Source organism: Typopeltis vanoorti, chromosome 15 (genome assembly GCF_054136105.1).
Source record: "Typopeltis vanoorti isolate ZY-2024b chromosome 15, IOZ_Tvanoo_1.0, whole genome shotgun sequence".
Lineage (NCBI taxonomy): Eukaryota > Metazoa > Arthropoda > Arachnida > Uropygi > Thelyphonidae > Typopeltis > Typopeltis vanoorti.
This window is the reverse complement of record NC_143563.1, coordinates 58,244,352-58,262,228: the sequence shown is the minus strand read 5'-3', so window position 1 is coordinate 58,262,228 and position 17,877 is coordinate 58,244,352. Positions and strand designations below refer to the sequence as shown.

Here is a 17,877-nt window from a genome sequence, read left to right as displayed (position 1 = left end):
CCACATATCTAAGCCAAAGTTTTGTCTTAAAAGTAGAAGAGGAGATTGCCTTTTATTCAAAGTCTTCAAAAAAGATATTCGCTAATATTGAAGAGAGGGAGCTGCCCATTGCTAATCTTTTCTCCTGTTTGTAAAGGTTTACCTTCAAATTCAAAGTAGCCAGAGTTAACACAATGTGATAACAGAGAAAACATCTTCTTTCAAATCTTGTTACTTAAAATATGGAAAACTGCTTGCGTCGGAATGTTTGTAAAGAAGGCTACTACGTCAAAGCTCACCATGATGTCAGAAGACCTGAGTTCCATATTCTTAATTTTAGAGACAAAGTCTGTTGAGTTTTTATATGAGAAGAAGATTTTCCTGCAAAAGCTTTTAAGGATGATGCCAGATATTTTGATAACCTATAGGTGGGTGAGTCAATGCTATCTACTATAGGTCTTAGTGGGTAGTTTTCTTTGTATACACTTTGGAGACCATATAATCCAGGAATGAGTGGATGTAATGAACGAATAGAAAGGCGTGTGTTTCTTAGAAGTTCTGTGGCTGTTTGTAGAAGGTTATTAGTTTTGTTGTGTATTTCTCTCGTTGGGTCTCTATCAATTTCCGAATAAGTATACGACTCTAACAATGTTAAGATTTTTTTCCCAGTAGTCTGTTTTATTTAGAACTGCAGTTGCATTCCCCTTGTCAGCTTGTAAGATTACGACGTCTTTATTTTTCTTTAGATTTTTGATTGCAAGCCTTTCAGTAGGGGGGGGGGGATATTATCAGAAGGAGGTTTCGCATTATTGAGTCCATAAAAATCTCCATCTTTAGAAAACATACACACACAAACAGATACCTGCATGCGTCCTCACATCACTATCCTGCACAGAAGATGGGTATCATCTCAACTCTAGTGCATCGTGCCAGATCTGTACTGTCAGATGAAGAGAAACTAAAAAATGAGCTACAACATTATCTTAAAAGGACTTTCAAAAACAATGGCTACTCTTCAAAAAGTATCAATAAACAACTATACCACTGTCAACATAAACAACGTAGTAACGCAGGATGACCGTCAACTAAACAACGTAGAAATACAGGAACACCCCAAAGGCTATGTCTGCTTGCCATACATCAGCACGCTCTCCAAGAAACTGAGTAGAATTTTAAGAAAGTTTAACATAAAAAAAGTTTGGGAAGGGTTCTTCTCCACTCTTCCCAAACTAAGATCAAGTTTAAGCAATCACAAACAAGCTCACAACCATCTAGAATTCCCAGGTGTGTAGAAAATCACATGTGATTGCGGGAAACCACACTATGGCCAAACGGAAAAGTCCATCCTCCTACGTCTCGAGGAACACCAAAGAGACATCGCTTACAAAAGAACTAGAGCTAGTGCCCTCTCAAGCCATGTTTTCGGTTAACATAAATAATGAAGGCCGCCAACATGAGATAAACTGGACAACAACTTCAAACCTACAGATATGCCACGACGAGGTAGAACGCCGTATAATCGAGTCTAAAGAGATTGTCATGGACCCTCTTCATATAAACAGTAACCTCAGCTATAATTTGCCTGACTCTTTTAGCTCTGCTGTCAGATATTGGCGCACTCGTGAAATCACACGCGCACAGGTTTCTAGCAATAGAACTATTATGTTCCTCAGATTAGCTCTGCAGAAGCTTCGAGGAAGAAAGCAGAAATACCACCCAAACAAACAAACAAACAAACAAACAATTGTATCAAAAAGAATGTACTCAGTAACTTGTATACTGAATTTTTGTAGAGAGGTAAAATATCTGTATTAAATACAAAATCTATAAAAAATATTGACCAAAGGAGAAAAACTATGCATATTAATCTAAATCATTCCGTTATTATTATTACTATTGAAGTCTGAGTTGTATTACAGCATTGTATAGTGAATTGTATACACATTCCAATCCACATGTAAATACGGTTGATAAATATTTAATTAATGTTTTTTTATATAAATATGATAGGGCTAAATGGCCTCGCCTAGTCCCGATACGGGAATAAAAAGGCGTTAGCTGAATTTTTTTTTTTTTTATATTTATAAAGAATTAAGTACTCTGCATTTTGTACTGAATCTTTGTACTGAACAGAAAATATTTCATTTACAGATACATAAATACTCTGCATTATATATATATCTATATATACTAAACCTTGTCATTGTGAAAAAATTATTATTATTATTTATAGGAAAAGTTGACATTAATTAACAACAAAAAATCAGCTAACGCCTTTTTATTCCCGTATATAGGGAGTAGGCGTGACCGTTTAGCCCTGTCTAACTTTTGGAGACTGAGTGGGCAGTTCAATCTCCACTGGTACCCAATCAGCGATAGCTGGCCCAAGGCTATCACTAATTAAGCGGCACGCAGTGAAGATTGGCGGCTCAACAAGTGCCGCCATCTCGTGGTCCCTAACCCTAATACTCGTCTTTTTAATGTCTGAAATAATGTGGGTTCTACGGTCGATTTTCTTCAGTTTACGGGACGAAAAACCCGGGGTTGCTAGACTTTATCCTTTATTATGAATATATGAAAGCTGATCAAAGTTATCTTGGGCCAGTTTTTTTAAAAAAAATTATAGATATTGGAGTGAGAACAATGTAAGTTATTTGGCAATATTTCCTGATAGTACTCTCCTGAAAATAAAAGTTGCCAGCTTGTCTCAGTTATAAGTGAACGGATTTAAAGTGTATGTACAGTTTATTTTTTTACACTGTTGCACTGTGAAATAGATACACTGTAGGCACAAAATGTGCACATCAATTCATCTGTGAACTTGTGAAAATGCTAAGATGGTTACAAAAGCATACGAAATGTTGCAATAAGCATTTGGAAAAAAATGCTGTTAATCCAAAGCATTTGAGTTCTCAAATTTCAAGGTAATGGTGATCACTTTCTCCGATACAAAGGATTGGTGTATCAGGAATTCTTTTCTTGAATGCTACACCATGAATCAGATTGTTTCAAGAATAATTCCTTGATGTCTTTAAAATGTAGTTTATCAGTAATGACTTTCTGACACCTGGTGTCTGTACCATGACACTGTGCCATGTCAAGTGTCCTTGAACATTAGGACTTTTAATTCAGTGCAAAATTTTTGTGATTGTTCACATACCTTACTTATTAGAATTGGCAGTCAGCCACTCCTTTCTCTTCCTCAGGCTGAACAATACATCCATAGCATCTTGATATAATGTAAATTATATCGAGATGCTATGGATATACAAATAAAACATGAAAGTTTCAAATCATTCCTAAACAGGCCTACCAGAGATGCATTTAACATGGAAGAATTACTTCCAACAATTAAGAGTAATACTTTGAAAAGAAATAACTCAAGGTAATTTGCAGTTGCTTTAAAATAGCAGATGATAAAATTCTCACCTGGATATTTTTGATCAGTCTTTACACTAGCACTCCTACCAGGGCCGTACTTACACTTTACCCGAGGCAGGCGGGGATCCGAGGCGCCACAGTGCTCCTGGGGCATTCATTGTTTGGGAGCCCTTAATTGGTCCTAATTTTTCAGGGGCCCCAGCTAGAGCCTTGTACGTCTGTGCATAAGTACGGTCCTGACTGCTTCCAAAACACAGTCCTGTCTTATTACCTAGAAAGAAAGATTCTACTTCATTTCATCTTACTTTTGATAATGTTGTGTATAATAAATATATAAATATGCTAAATTACTAGGAGTAGGATGTTTTCATAAAACATATATCATGTACTTTCACTTGACAAACTCAATTTCAATGATATCATTTCATTTTAAAGTTTGTTTACTGTTTAAATCTGCATTATGAGATATATAGGAAAGCAGTTATCAAATATTAATTTTTATTGAAGAAATATAAGAATGTCTCCAAGTCTACAGATTTCGGACATGAAATTTGTTATTAAATACTAACGGCGGCAGGAAAAAACAAACAAAACACGATTTCTTCTTTCCCTCTTTATTTGTGTATAATCAGTGCAACAAAAATGAAATAAAGAATCTTCTTCTTCTTTCTTAAAAAAATTATGCAGTATTGTGTCTAAAAACTATATAATCAACGTTATACGACATTATTATTTATTGTATTATTATTATTATTATTATTTTGTGACACCTCCGAGGAGTCCAAAGACTCATTGAGGGGGAGGGCACCTACTCAACAACCCTCCGTCTCCGCCACTTAATCCACTTACTCTACCGAACCACCACTACTATCATTATCTACACTAACGCATCTCTACTGGCCACAACTACTAGTATTTCTGTTTGTAAAGTGCGCGTGTTCTGAAGAACGATTTTTCTGTATGCGGTATGAAACATCCGCGTTTCCTGGAGGAAAAAACTGTGCTTCCTCCATATGAGATCGGCTAACTCACTTTCAATTGAAAATTTTCCATATAAAGATTGCTTTCGTCACGACGAGAATCAAACTTAGGCCTTTTCCAATTTTAGAAATATTTTAAATATCGTAACTTATTTGTCATTGTGATGAATTTCGTATTTAGTAAATCGATATGCTAGAGCAACTGGGAGAAGAATGATATTTCTAATTGCGCTTTCATCTCGATTTACTAAATACAAGATTCATCACAATGATAGATAAGTTGCGATATTTATTTTTAAGATTGCTGTATATCAATCTGATTATACCAAAATTCTCTGCTAAAAATTTACTAATTTACTAACGCACAATTTACTAATTTCAATAACATTTAGATGTAACTTTATTTCAATTTAATTTTAGTTTATTTCTGCGTGTTTTCTGGAGTTAAACTTAAATTCAAAATTTGAGTAAGGTTAAAATTAAATATGAAAACGGTGGTAATCATATTTCCATATCTACGCATAGTATATAATTAAATTCTTATACTTCTTTCTGAATATAGAGCAAAAATAGAAAGTATTTGTTAGTCAGTCAGTAACTATTATGTGAAATCTCTCGAGTATCCATAGATAGATTTGTGTTATTCTATAGCTGTTATTCTATTCTATCTCGTGGCTATGACTATGATTATTCTCAGAATTATAACTTTTTTTTTTTGTTCACCTAGAACCGAAACTATGATTTGGTGACATCATTAGACCTGCGAAGAGGTGGTGTACTCCTGAAAAACTACACCCTATCCCAGCTCAGCAACTGTTGGAAACCGTCTTGTATGATTCTCTAGCGATGGTGGACTCGTTGGATCGGGTTGGTTACCTTGAAGGGGACGAATGCAATAACTCTACAATGAGAAGTTACGAATGTGGTCTGCTTTAAGCTATAGATTTTCTGTTAGAATATTCTCAGCAGGGAGGATAAGGCAGGTTATTATGTTAACTATATGTGATAGTGTGCAGATTCGTGCATTTGCTGAAATATCAAATTAAAGTGAGCCTTCTAATGTCCGAATCCGTGGCAGCTCTGACCTGACGAGCCAAACTCCATCGCTGCACATATTGGCCGATTATCTCTATGGCTACAGGTTATATGGAGTGGCAGAGTGCAACATCCTTAACCCTCTGCCTAAAGAACCTAATTGTGAAAAACCTTCACAATTAGGTTCTTTATGTGGGACTATAACTGAAGTAATCATTGCAACTATACCGTTAGGGGCTCGCCGGTGAAAGCTAGCCGGAGTTGCTTTCGTAGTCCGCTTGAAAGGGTAGCAACATGTCATCAATTTAGAATATGTGGTCGTTGTTTCCTTCGCCGTGCCATTCAGGTGTGATGTGTGGCACCAAACTTTCTTTCTGCAAAAAATTATATGCAGACGACCCTGGTACTGTTTTTTTGTATCATGCATAGAAGAGTATCCACCATAAATCGATCTATGAGACTTGTCTTCTCACTTGGTGTGGTTTTATTTTTAGAATTAAGTGTTAATATCAATAGCTGGAAAAAATAATTTCATAAGAAGAGTAAACGTGGGTATCCTATAACTTATGAGATGACAGAAGAATGCATATATTAATTACTGGAAGTTGCAAACTGTATCACAGAATGCTAAAAGAGAATTGTTTAAATTATTAAAAGAGGTCCTGTGTAGCTCGCTGGAAGTGCTGTGTACCGTTCCGAAGAAAGAAAGGCGTTGTAAGTTCTATTCTAGTCATCGACTAAAGCAACTTTTGCTATTGTTTATCGACCGATTCCCGAGTTAGTCCAGCTCTGGCACGGGCAAGGGGAATTTTTCTCCCGGAAACTTTATTATTATTATTATTATTATTATTATTATTATTATTCCCATGGAGTCAAAGACTCATCGAGGAGGTCCTTTTGACATACACACAGCTCATGATACCGCACATTAAACAAACTCAAATTCTCTGCAAACACACTCACAGATAAGGTATTCCAATCATTCCAACTCTGCATGCAAAAATCTGCAACCTGCTTCTCACTTCCCTTCTGGAATCCAATCTGGAATTTCGTTAACATCCAATCTAGTGGGATGTGCCTGACTTGGAAGTTTTCGAAGTCTTAGTCTTACTTTGGCTCTTACTAGGTGATGATACCACAGTCTGCTCCAGGACAAGTATGTACCTGAAAGATTCTTGTCTTCCACCACTGGAGAGCCAGGATTTAATCAATCTGGTTCCTTGACCTATCAATGTAAGATATCCAAGTATAAGTCTGTCATGGGTGTTTCTGAAAGCAGGTATTGGTAATAACTAATCTGATAGCATGGGCAAATCCAATAGTCTTTCACCACGGATGTTACGTTCACCAAGACCAAATATACCACACTCTGGCTTGATTCTCATACTCTTTCTCACTTTTGCATTTAAGTCCCCCTAAGATGTAAAGTATGTCTCTACTTGGCAGGCAGTTCAAAACAGTCTGTAACTTTTCATAGAATTCCTTACTGTTCATCGGCAAATCCGTGTGGTGTCCATATGTTGATAGATTGTAGGCTGAACCTTAAGTCTAATAGAAAGTACACTGTCATTAACGGGGTTATAACCAAGAAGGGTTCTTGCCTGAACTGTGTTCAGTATCACTGCAACCCCATGATGCTCTGAGTCACCTGCTCAGTAAACAACTATTTTACCATCCTTACTTTCGAAGTGACCTCCATTTCATCTGGTCTCTGTACTTCCAAGGATGTCAATTTTATTCCTCTCCATCTCTTTACAGACAATCTCAAGAGTACCCATCTGTACACATCGAACATTCTTCACTTGAGGCCTTGTATAATTAGTGGTAGTCTTGAGCCCGTCTGATTGGCTATCGGTGGACAGTAAGCTAACCCCTGAATCTCAAAAAGTTAAATAGGGCTAAAACGGCCTCGTCTGTTCCTTTATGGGAATAAAAGGCGTTAGCTGATTTTTGTTATTTTCTTTTAAATATTAAATTAGTGAAATTGATATATGAGAAAATGCAACTGCTATACGTTAAGTGGTTCGGGTTTTTTCTGAAAAAAAAAATTAATAGAAAGAAATGACGAAACTCCACTTCGAAGATTGTGACAATCTGCATAAAATTCCCTGTACTTAACTGATTAATTATTTGAAGTAAATTTAATTTAATTTATTTAATAAATTTATAATGTATAACAAATATTATAATAATTATTATTATTAATAAAATTATTAATATAAATAGAAAGCCAAAGAATGGGAATAAATATAAACATAAATAAGAGGAAATACATGGTCATCAGCAAACATCCAGCCTCATCAATGAAACTAACGAGGGCGTGGCGAAAGAGGCGCCCGCCATCGCGCAACTAGGTTTGGTGCAAAGCGTAAAAAAAAAAATCAGCTAACGCCTTTTTATTCCTGTATATAGGGAGTAGGTGAGGCCGTTTAGCCCTATCTAACTTTTGCAGACTGAGTGGGCAGTTCAATCTCCACTGGCAGCGAATCAGAGATAGCTGGCCCAAGGCTATCACTAATTAAGCGGCTCGCAGTGAAGAGAGACATCTCACAAAGTGCCGCCATCTCGTAGTCCCTAACCCTAACTCAATATATTTAATGTTTGAAATAATGTGGGTTCTACGGCCGTATTTCTTGAGTTGACGAGACGAAAAACCAGAGTTTTCGGGAGAAAAAACCCGCTTGCACGTGCCAGATATCGACTAACTTGGGAACCGGTCGAAAAAAAGGCTTAGAAAAATTTCCTCTTCTCGACGACTAGATTCGAAACAAAGTCTTCCTTCTTGCAGTCAAGCGCCATGGGGTGCAAACGCCACATCGACTGAGCTACACAGGCTCTCGTAAAAAAAAAAAAAAGTATAAAATAGCGGACTTTTATATCTCTTTCTTTCTTTCTGTTTTTTTACGTAAAAAATGTAAAAAATAAAAATAAACAAATAGATATAAAAGTCCGCTATTTTTTATTGTATTTTTAAATTTCGGCAATGGCCGCTTTAGACACAAATTCTGCAACACACTGCAACTCATTTTGATGGGGTTAATAGTAAGTATTTAACATGTTGCATTTAGTAAAATTTAATTTGTTACATTTAAATTTTTTGAAAATTTTTATCATTTTGGGTTTGAGGGGGGGGGATAGTTAGACAATTGCCACAGGCGTTTCATATCCTCGTTACTGTACTGAAACTGACACTCAATGGGAAAAACTATCTATCAACTATCAAGATATAAATACTTTAGCTGCTGACTTAATGAAAGGTGGGTTCTGAAATAGATATAAAGACAAGGATTGAAGTTGCGTAGCAGTCTTTCATGAAAATGAGAACATTATTCTGCAATAAAGATCTAAACCAGTGGTCGCCAAAGGGGTCGATATCGATCCCCTTTGGCGACCGCTGGTTTAGATCTGGGGTCGATATGACATTGTTAGGGATCGATTCGGGCTCAGGGGGCGCCAGAAAAATATAAGACATCATTGTACGGGTAATATTTAATTCGTTTAACTTGGATTACCTCCATGACAAAAGACATGGAGGTAATGACAACGCAATTAACAGTGAATTGTGGGGTTAGTACCTCCATCTTACAGGTCCTATTCATGGACCTGTAAGATGGAGTAAGGTCATGAAAATAGTTACTGAGGCCAATCAAGTAGGCCAAAATTACGTATTTACTAATAAACGGATGTTGGTGGTTCCTGCCGGCCGGCGCAGTGGGAGCGAGATTGCAACACGTGAGTGGTTCTTATTTACTGACACTTACAAGTATTCGATCCCAGTCTCATTTTTGCGCATCGACATACAAGTGAGCGTTAATGTTCTAAAATTCATCAACATACATATTATAATTCAATCGTTATTCATTCACGAACTAAACTTCTCTATGTTGAAGAGTTGAGCAGCGCTGGTAGTAATACCAGTGATATTAATACCAGTAGTTTATTAACATAACTAGTAATACCAGTGATATTACTAGTGATAGTAATAGTAGTAGTAATAGCAATATAATAAGATATACAATATTATGCATACAATAAACACTGTAACTATAAAATAAACAATCTAAAAACTCACATAAGTGTCTTTTTTTGCTTGTTCTATTATAATTACGTAATAGTAAAATATAGGTGGTCGATAAAAAGTCATGAAACTCTTGAAGAGGTCGACGGACAAATAACTTTGGCGACCCCTGATCTAAACATAGAAGTCACATGGAGAATGCTATAATGTTATGGCTGATCCATTTTGCTCTATGAAGTGAGACTTGGACATTTAAAACGGCAACCATCAAGAAAATTGAAGCCTTTGAGATGTGGCTATATAGACGAATGCTAAAGACATCATGGACAGAAAAAATAACCAACGATAAAATCTATTGGAAAAGCCAAAGATCTCATAGAAACAACCAAGAAACGAAAAACATCATATCTTGGCCACATCATGAGAAACGGCAAATATCAGCTTTCACAAACCATTTCGGTAGGAAGAATTGATGGCATAGGAGCTGGAGGAAGAAAAAGAATATCTTGGTTTGACAGCATCAAGACGTGGACAGGAAAGAGCAGCGCACAACTGCTCAGATCAATGCAATAACCTACTTTATTCGCCAAGATGGTCGCTGACCTTCAAGAGAAGATGGCACCATAAATAATAATAATAATAATAATAATAATAATTATTATTATTATTATTATTATTATTATACGGGAATCTCCATGGAGTCCGAACACTCATCGTGGGACAACCAATTTATCATAACTCTCCTTGAACCCATTAACAGACAGCGCGCTCATAACTGACTCTGGCAATCCATTCCACTGAATCACAACTCTTCAAGAAAAAATCTAGTCCTCACATCCCTACTAACCACACATTTATTCAACTTCCAGTTGAATAAATGTGTGGTTATATAATTTGAACTTAAATGTTTCTATCATATCCACTCTTTTTCTCATATCAACCAACTTCTGCAACCCACACTTCCGCAAACTATCCTCATAGGAAACATTGCACGGGCCACTCACCATCTTGGTCACTCGACGCAGAATCCTCCACATCGCTTCCTCATCCTCAAGGAGACCTGGGGGAACAGAATTCAGCAGAGTAACCCAGATGTTGGCATTTGAACACTTTGTAGAGATGAATAACAACTTCCTTGTCTATACTTTTTAATGTGTTCTTCAATAGATAAATCTGTTACCATCTTATCTTATATATGATAATAATCTTATCTGTTACCGTAGCTATAGGTCCTCTAAACCTTAACTCTGTATACCGCCATCGCTAAATCTCTAGCTTCAACTATTTCCTGGAGAACAGTGCCAATAATGTTATAGACGGCTTGTAATCCATTTTTTCCAAAATGCACAACTTTAAATTATCAATTATATTTTTCCCATACTGCCAGCCTATCTAAATTATTCTGCAAGCTCTCAATGTCGCCTTGATTAACGATTTCTTTACCTAATTTCCCATCATCGGCAAACAACTGAACATTTGCTTTCAGGTTATTTCCTATATCATTTATGTACAAATTATATAGCAATAGTTCCCAGCACTGAACCTTGCCTTACACCATTGTCACCTATTTTTTCGCCTCGATTGTGCCCCTCCACACACACACACACACACACACACACACACACACACACACACACACACACACACACACACACACACACACACACACACACACACACACACACACACACACACACATACATATATATCCACCCTTTTATCTATGTCACGAGCGTTATATCCATCCCCATTTGTTCTAATTTGTGTAACAGTGTTCCATGTGGTGTTCTGTGAAATGCCTTCACGATGATTTTGCAAAATCCAGCAAGTTAAAGGAAATGCAGCCATTTCCTTTAATCAATTCAGCTGTTACTCTATTATAAAAGTTAGTAAATTACTAAGGCATGATCGAACCTACACCAAGCCATGTTGAACCTCATACAGTATCATATTAAAAAGTTTTCAACCACGGAAACATCTAAGACTCTTCAAAGGACAAGACAACAACAACAGTATCATATTTTTATCTACCCATTCTTGAACTCTCTTTTTGACCATTTTTAGTACTTTTACCACCACACCTGATATACTGATTGGCACATAATTTATTAGTGCAGTCTTAGAACCTCCCTTATGCAAAGGAATTATTTGGTCCACTTTCCACTCCCTTGCAACTCTACCAGAGCTGAGACTTCAATTAAAGAGCCTAGAAAAGGCATTGCCAGTTCCCTTGCAGATTCAAGCAAAACGCTAGCTGATATTCTTTATAATCCCACAGCTGTATTTACTTTGAGATTCTGCAATATCTTAAGAACTATCCACTATCTTTGGTCCAACATTAATGTCTGTCATATATGTTAAAGCAGTGACCTCACTAGGATGATATATCCTTGCAAATTCACCCAGTAGCTCAACTATTTTACTGATTCTTTCTCCTCGTGACCATCATCATTTATTAAGTTTAACCTTCCATAGCCATTCTTCCTCTGACTTGCCACATAACGAAATAACTCTTTGGGATTTTCTTTTGCCTGCTTGGCTAGATTCATCTCATAGTCTGATTTTGCCTTCCTTTGCTATGCTGGTCACCTTTCTTTCCTGAATCTTGTACTCTTCGTGAGTTTGATGGTCACCTTTTTCTTTATTTATCCCTCACATCATTTTCTTCTTCTGCAGCTCATGCTTAATGATCTTATGCATCCTACCTGAGTAACCCAACTTACCTTCGCTATACAATTTTATACTGCTTCCTCTAGATAACCGTTGGCTATCCCATGCACTAGTAAAATCCTTACCCTGCATGTGTTTTATGCCATGGTGCAAAATTAAGCTTCTTTCTAAGCATGTCATAATCGCCTGACGTAGTTCCACAACCACCTCTTTTTGATAGAATATTCTTCATATTTTACAATATCCCAAGTCAAGATCGCATGATCACTTTCACCAATTGGAGGCAATGTTGTCAAGTTGGTTGTGGATAGCTCTTCTGTCCTATTACCAAGTCCAATTCTCTGCGACTCCTAGTCCCCTCCATTACATACTGCCTTAAGTAATTATCTCTTAGCAGGTGTAGAAATTCTATTTTCTTCCTGCCATGTGATCTTTTTTGCTTCCAGTTTATATCTCCATAGTAAAAGCCCCCATAATAATCACTCAACCTGTACTAATTTGTCGATTCATGTCTTTCAGTTCATCTATGAAACTCCTGGCCTATAGCAACAACCAATTGTATATTTGTCTTACTGGCCTTAATCTCACAACAGATTGCTTCAAATGAACAACCACCCTCCTGCCTGTCTCCTATTCTTTTTGGCTGCAATTCATCTGTTATCATCATCATCACTACTCCAACCCCTTTTATATTCTCTGTCTTCTCTGAAAATACTAAATCCAACACATTCAATTCCTTTAACTACATCATCTGCTGTTAGCCAATTCTCGCTAATGACTATAACGTTTTGCTAAGTTGCTCTAACCAACGCCAAAAATTCCTTCCTCTTGTTCATGGTAGTTCTGGCGTTTGTACATATCTGCACTATCCCTTTAGTCCCGCACACACCTTTACTTCCTGAATTAGCTATCCTATTCAATATTTTTTTGTTTGAGAGACTATATTCCTCACTTGGTCATTCTCACACTCACTCGCCGCATGGGTGCTTTCACACAAACTCACCTGCTTTCATCTTAATTGCTTAAGTTTCCCTGAATTTGCACTTCAGCTTGCTCAGTGAGCAAAGCTCTCTCTCCACACCAAAACCATTTAAATGCAGTCTATCAGCATTTTAGAAATCCTTCTTTCCGTCAAACAGAGATCACAGATCCTGAAATTCTACATCATTCCTTTTTCACAATCTACGTATAGACTCATTGGCTTTCAATGAGCTCCTCCTCTTTTCATCTCTATCATAGCATGGCAGGAGATTGACAGTCTTCACCTTCTTGCTCTTCAATTTTTCCTCTTCTAACAACTGCTTTACAACTTTGATCGTACAATTCTTCTCCCCTCTCAAATCTTTGTACCAACTAAGACAATCATTTCCTTCAACTAACCTTTTTGTATCTGAATGGCATGGATGATATCGTGAATTTCTGCGCCCGGGAAACACAATTTTGTCACACTTTCGTTAAGTACTCCCTAATTATTGAGTCTCCACAAATAAATTTCTCCTTAACTTGTTTTTCTTGTATATTCGGTGGGTCTTTATTATTCCTTCGGATCACCTACTTCTTTATGTTTTCAGCTCTGCTAATCTCTTTCCGCCTCTACAATTTTTGAATTTTGCGCTTCGTCCTATGAAGGATAACATTTAAGTCCGATATTTCTTTATTTATGTCATGTCCATTTCGTTCTCCACTATTTCCACGACCGCATGTTCGACAATAATAACATCATTATCCATCTTATCATCGATATTTGTTGCGTTCTCGTCACCTAACAGACACTCACTTTTGAAACACTTAATATATATCTCTCTCTCCGGTTTCAGTTTCCTTCCACATATTCTTTAACTTTCTTGATGAATACATTTCACACACATATATGGCATGGTAAATGTAATTCTAGAGATTCTAGTTAGATTAAAAGAGACTGACACTGATTAAAAGGGGAAAAACGATACTGCTAACAAGAGTGAGTATTTAAAGTTGAAATAGATCTTTGAGATATAGCATGATTTAACTAGATAAGGGTCAAGTTTAACTTTTTCATTCTTGTTTCCATCCGTCCAATTCTCATCCGTTCAAGACGGACTGTGTCCCCCAATTAGGAGTTTTAGGCAATTAATGCAGCTGGCTTACCACCCATCTGCTGCATCCCCTAAGGGCGGTTATTTTATGTCTGTTCACGTTGCCGGTTTTGTGGGACGAAAACCCCTCAAGTGCCGTATGAGAGTGGCTAATTCACCTTTAATTGAAAAGTTTTGATATAGGACAGTGTTTCTCAACCTTTTTTGGATCATGCCCCACCTCAACGTCTCAAAGATCTTGATGCCCCACCTCAACGTCACAAAGATTTTGATGCCCCCCCCCCCTCTAGCATAACAGTCAGCCAAGTTCTGAAAAAGTATAATATAAATATGTATAAATATGTACATGTACATTTTCTAATTGCCCTCTAAAATATTAAAATTTTCTCCATGTGGGGAGTACGCCCCACGTTGAGAAACACTGATATAGGTTTTTCGTTTCACCGGCGGATTCGAACCCAGGTCTTTCCAACGAAAGTGGTAACCAACTGAGCTTTGTAGATGCTATTTTTTTTTAATATTAAATATATATGTAGCTAATATCAAACTATTTCTAATCTCTTAAAAGAAATTTAATTTAATATATAGCCATAAAGTGAATATAAAAAATATGGTGATTCTATTGGATGTTATTTGCATTTCGCTGTTTAGAGCCAGATTTTATATCAAAACTTTTCAATTTTAATTTTCCTGAATGTGTCATCCAGCGGCGGCGTTGAATGTCAAATTTGAGTGCAGAGTTGTCTGAGATGTGTATTATCAGCAGCTGAGCTGTTTGTGTTAAGTTTATTGATTAGTTATAGAAATTATGTTATATCTATATTTTCGATGGTAAAATAGCACAACGCAAGACTGTGTTTCAGTTGTGTACATACTTGGATTTTTCTTTCTTGAGATGAATGTGTTTGTGAACTTGAACCATGTTCATGTCAATGGGAGTTCATAATTATGTCACTGTGTCGGGGAAGTGTGATAAGCTGAAGTGGTAATATGTTGTTTTAGTACAAGTTAGATTTCTATAACCAATTGAAGGAATGGTGATTATTCCCCGCTCACAATGTCAGCTTCCAATTTGGAATTTTCAAAACATCTTGTGCCATGGCATATTTTTGCGGGTAGTATTTTCAGAAAACATGGGAGAAATATTTGGTAGATATTTGATTTGGCGGAGTTGCAGTAATGTTATTATTATTATTATTATTATTATTATTATTATTCCTGATACCTCCAATGTTATATCAATTTAATACCCACGTCTAACTAGGGTATCTTTTCAGTAACTATTTTTACTGAGAAATACTACTTACTCTTTTAACTCTAACTTGCCTGTCTCACATTGATACAAATATTAAATTATGACTGCTTAATTTTTAATGTTCAGTTTGTTTTAAAATTGTCACATCACACACTTAAAAACGTGTGGATTAAAGAATACTTAAAAAAAAAAAATATAAATAGCGCCTCCATAGCGTAATTAGAAGAATTTTAATTAAAGGCGAGTTATGGCAAGTAGCAGGTTTTTCGTCCTGCGTACAGACAAATTGGCCATGAGATCACAAACAATTTACAGACAAAAAAATACTAGTGGTGGGCAGTAAATGACGTTAGTGTAGATTGATGATGAGTGGCGGTTTGCTGTAGTTAGTGGATTAAATAGTGAGACGGAGAGTTGTAGAGTGGTTCACCACCCACGATGAGTCTTTGGACTCTTTCGAGGTGTCACATAATAATAAATCAGAATATTTCTTATTGCTGGATTCTTAGTGAGATTAGCAAAAAAATTGGTGCACCCTCATTGCTAGGGAAATTTTTGGCAGGACAGAAAGGGCAGACTTGGAAATGTTTACTGTCTTACTGAAATTACTACTTATTCCAATGATTATAGTGGATAGGGTGGGTCGTTTGTCACATTTCATAAGGCAGACCTGATTCACAATTTTTCTTTTGCATTGTCTCAGTTAAACTGAATGTTATCTTGATTATCAGACTTCCTTCCATCATGATTTACATTTGTGCATAGATCCACATTTCACCATGCAGGTGTTTGAAACCATATTTGATGGAATAGGTTGGTTAATCCTTATTCCCTAAGTGTCATATATATCTGTATATTAAATAGTGATTCTTCTGGCTGGTTTGCCTGATTTGAGGGACAAAAAAAACCCAAGTTTGTGGGAGGAAGCCCTCCCTTTCCATATGAGACTTGCTAACTCACCATTTGATTGAAAACACCTGATAAAGGTTTGCCATGCCATAGGCAGGATTTTAGCTTAGGGCTTTCCAACCAAAGGTTCTTCCAAACCAACTGAGCTACAGAGGTTCATCAGACTTCCACAGACTTTAAAAAAAAAAAAAAAAAAAAAAAAAAACTTTCTGCCTGTTCTTAGGTTATGTGTTCTTAGGTAATGCATTCTTCTCACCTGATACTTTCATGCCAAAAAAAATAAAACATGCAAGAATGGGATTGAAGAGCAGTCTTCTTATATAACTTCTAATCCTCTTGTTCTGGCTCCCTCTGCTCTGTGAAAATCCTTTCTATTCACCAGCTTATTAATACTACTATTATTATTACTATGTGACACCTCCAGGGAGTACAAAGACTCATCGAGGGAGGTCACCTACTCTACAACTCTGTCTCCACCAACCTTCAGCATTCACACCAACGCCATCTATTGCCACCACCACTAGTATTTTCACAGACAATCACAATTATGTCTTGTTCATATCACACTTCTTATGCCTATCCATCAGCCATTGCCATCAATTTCATTATATTCAGTATCCCAGAATTTAAATTATAATTTCATTATACATAATCCTTTTATAATAATTTTATATAGTCTTTTATAATAATTGATTTCTTCAGAAGATGGTTCCCTTGAATGCAGCAATGTTTGTTAATTATTGTTATTATTAACATCATACTTCAATGGAATCAAAACACTCATCACAGCAGTCATACTGTCATGCAAAAAGATAATTAAATACTTAATTGCCTCTGAGCATAATTGGAAGAATGAGTACATTTTGCCATTTGATTGGAAAAGGCCTAAGTTCGATTCTCATTATGATGAAAGAAATTTTTATATAGTCTCCTTCAGTTGAAGGTGAGGTAGCCGATCTCATATGGAGGTTGCAGAGTTTTTTCCTCCCTGAAACTTGGTTTTTTCCATCCTGCATACAGACAAATCAGTCATGAGAATACATGCAGTTCACAGGCAAAAAAAATATTGTTGTGAGCAGCGGATGGTGGTTAGTCGTAGTTCATAGATTAAGTGGTGGAGACAGACAGTTGTAGTGTGCTTTCATTCGATAAGGTGTTATGTAATAATAATAAACCATGCAAAGAACCTGCTCCTCACTCCCTTCCTCTCGCTCTCTCCTTGTACAGCTTCCAGTGATGGCATCTTGTTAAGCATCATCTGAATCATATTCCATCTCCTTCTATTCACAAAGCTCTGCAAGCTACATTCCACAAGCCTGTCCTCATTCCATATATCTCACATTTCCCAGACCTGATATCAGCTCCTCACTCTCTTCCTCTCGCTCTCTCCTTGCAGCTTCCAGTGATGGCATCTTGTTAAGCATCTGAATCATATTCCATCTCCTTCTATTCACAAAGCTCTGCAAGCTACATTCCACAAGTCTGTCCTCATTCCATATATCTCACATTTCCCAGACCTGATATCAACTTAATGAACCTTCTCTGGACCCACCTCTAATATATTCTCATCACACT

The 17,877-nt window shown here is 36.7% G+C and overlaps 1 protein-coding gene across 7 annotated transcripts in view; it reads left to right on the top strand.

The window, feature by feature from the left end:
• The window catches only part of Rbcn-3B (WD repeat-containing protein Rbcn-3B), a 717,321-nt gene that overhangs the window by 28,408 nt on the left and 671,036 nt on the right, over nucleotides 1-17,877 (top strand). For 2 of the 7 annotated variants that reach the window (XM_090405904.1, XM_090405896.1), the window contains exon 1: nucleotides 14,918-15,123. The exons of 1 other annotated variant lie outside the window; for it this stretch is intronic. The gene's annotated coding sequence lies outside the window, so the exon portion shown is untranslated. 4 more of the 7 variants (XM_090405903.1, XM_090405901.1, XM_090405897.1 and 1 more) reach the window with 4 other exon arrangements.